General features: G+C 39.0%; 1 long non-coding RNA gene across 1 annotated transcript in view; it reads left to right on the top strand.

Annotated features, from left to right (window-relative positions):
* Window positions 1-2,260, top strand: part of LOC110293813 — a 72,602-nt gene extending 70,342 nt beyond the window's left edge. Inside the window, exons 4-5 of the long non-coding RNA XR_002377855.1 lie at window positions 1,140-1,282; window positions 1,713-2,260. This is a non-coding gene — a long non-coding RNA (uncharacterized LOC110293813). The remainder of the gene's footprint in view (window positions 1-1,139; window positions 1,283-1,712) is intronic.
* Window positions 2,261-2,608: the final 348 nt, after the last annotated feature.

Below are 2,608 nucleotides of genomic sequence, written 5' to 3'. Positions count from 1 at the left end.
GTAAACCAAACTCTCATCAAGAAAACACCTTCACATGCCCCACTATGTTCATAGCAGCCTTATTTATAATAGCCAGATGCAGGAAAGAAGCCAGATGTCCCTCAACAGAGGAATGGATACAGAAAATGTGGTACATTTACACAATGGAGTACTACTCAGCTATTAAAAACAATGAATTTATGATATTCTTGGGCAAATGGATGTATCTGGAGGGTATCATCCTGAGTGAGGTAACCTGATCACAGAAGAACTCACTTGATATGCACTCACTGATAAGTGGATATTACCCAGAAACTTAGAATACCCAAGATACAATTTGCAAAACACAAGACAATCAAGAAGAAGGAAGACCAATGTGTGGATACTTCATTCCTCCTTAGAATAGGGAAGAAAATACCCATGGAAGCAATTACAGAGACAAAGTTTGGAGCTAAGATGAAAGGATAGACCATCCAGAGACTGCCCTACCCGGGGATCCATCCCATAATCAGTCACAAAACCCAGACACTCTTGCCTATGCCAGCAAGATTTTGCTGAAGGACCCTGACATAGCTGTCTCATGTGAGGCTATGCCAGTGACTGACAAATACAGAAGTGGATGCTCACAGTCATCTATAGGATGTAACACAGGGCCCTCAATGGAGGAGCTAGAGAAAGTACCCAAGGAGCTAAAGGGGTCTGCAACCCTAGAGGTGGAACAACAATATGAAATAACTAGTACCCCCAGAACTCATGTCTCTAGCTGCACATGTAGCAGAAGATGGCCTAGTTGTCCATCATTGGGAAGAGAAGCTCATTGGTCTTGCAAACTTTATATGTGCCAATACAGGGGAACGCTAGGGCCAAGAAGTTGGGGTGGGTGGGTAGGGGAGCAGCGTGGGGGAGGGTATAGGGAACTTTCGGGATAGCATTTGAAATGTAATAAAGAAAATATATAAGTTGAAAAAAAAAAAGCTTAAGTGGGCTGAATTAAACTAGAAATATGATCCAGTGCATGATGATAAGAGTGTCACATCCTGGAAATTCATTGAATACCCTGTAGATTCTCTGATCATGTACACAAGTGGTTGTTTCCCCTTTTCCTTACTAGTCACCAATGCTTCTTAACTCTCCTAACTCTTCCATTCTTCTTGTTGCAGCTACAACTCTGGACCTTTGTGGCAAATTACTCTAAATGCAAAACGGAAACAGGCAATGATAGGAAAATATGATCTGAGGCAGTTATTGGACCGAAAATTAGGAAGAATGACGTCAGGTTCTCTTCCATGAGAAAAGAATCGCTGTTTGCAGTAATGGGGGAGAGAAAAACAGGAAACTAAATATCCTTAGAGTCATGGAATTGTAGATCAAATACTGTTGCTAGTGAGACTATGACTTTTTGCCTGTGAGCTTCCATTTTCTCATTGCAATATTACAACAATAAAACCTATTTTTATTGGTCAAGCAGAAGTCAGAAGCCAAACCAGTCATTTTAACAGTGAATAGTTATTAAAATTGCTAGCTTAATATCAAACACATGAACTACAGAAAGGAGAAGAGTAAGTGATAGAAGTGGACTGAGCAGATGGAGAAGTTTTTAATTATGTCAAAGAAAGACTTATAGTGAGGCAGTTATACATAGAACAAGTCCCTCAGGAATAGAAACATTGGGCTGGAGTTGGAGTCTCTGGAGCTCAGTATGTGTTATATGAACACCCATGCTGTGTCTGCAGGACCTGGATTCAGATCATCATGGAGGAGAAATGTTATGAAGATGCTTTTACTAGACTTTAACATAATTGCAGCCTAGAAACATCTGCTGCCTGCAGAAAACACACTGAAACAATCTTGCTCCCAGAGCGTTTGGTTCAGGAACTGGAATAGAAAGGTCCCCTAGGACTAAACCATGTCACTTTGCTGCTTTTTACCCTCATAGCCACAATGGAGTTGATCATAACTTTGCAGCTCCCAAAATGTGAATGTGGCTTGAAGAGTTCTATGGCCATCTCATCGACCAGTTCATAAGAGGGCAAGGTTGTTTCTGAAAGATGACAACTTAATCATTTTGCCCATTCTGTCCATTAGCCCTCTCAGCATGCACTTGCACACATATTTCAATTACAAATGGCAACAAATGTACTATATTTTGCTACACTCTTTTGATAAAAACATTTTCAATTTCTTTCCAAGTTTAACAAACAAAAATCCCTACTGGTAAGTGTGCCTCTCTCTGGTAGACAATTGCCTATCTTTGTCTTATGTTAATTACACTTTCAAATTTAGTTACGGACTAAACTTTTATTTTCAGAAGAGTCCAAATAATTTGATAAAAAATAAGTAAATAAATACAACCCCCAGTAAAATTATCTATGCAAATAAATTGAAAAGGAGAAAAGAAAAAAGATTAGGACTGTGAATATACAGAAGCAAGCTTCTGGAAATAAAGGTGTGTATTAGTATGGCAACAGGGATGAGAGTCTGAATCTCAAGGGTCCTATCATTTTTTAGTTTTCTTTGTTTGTTTGATTTTTGGTTTTGTTTGTTTGTTTGCTTTGATTTGCTAAAATTTCACACAGTCTGCTATTCTTGACCATGGGATTACAAAGACGAATAGGATAAAACCAAGTGG

The sequence above is a fragment of the Mus caroli genome, chromosome 5, assembly GCF_900094665.2.
Source record: "Mus caroli chromosome 5, CAROLI_EIJ_v1.1, whole genome shotgun sequence".
Taxonomy (NCBI): Eukaryota; Metazoa; Chordata; class Mammalia; order Rodentia; family Muridae; genus Mus; species Mus caroli.
This window is presented reverse-complemented; position numbering and strand designations above follow the sequence as displayed.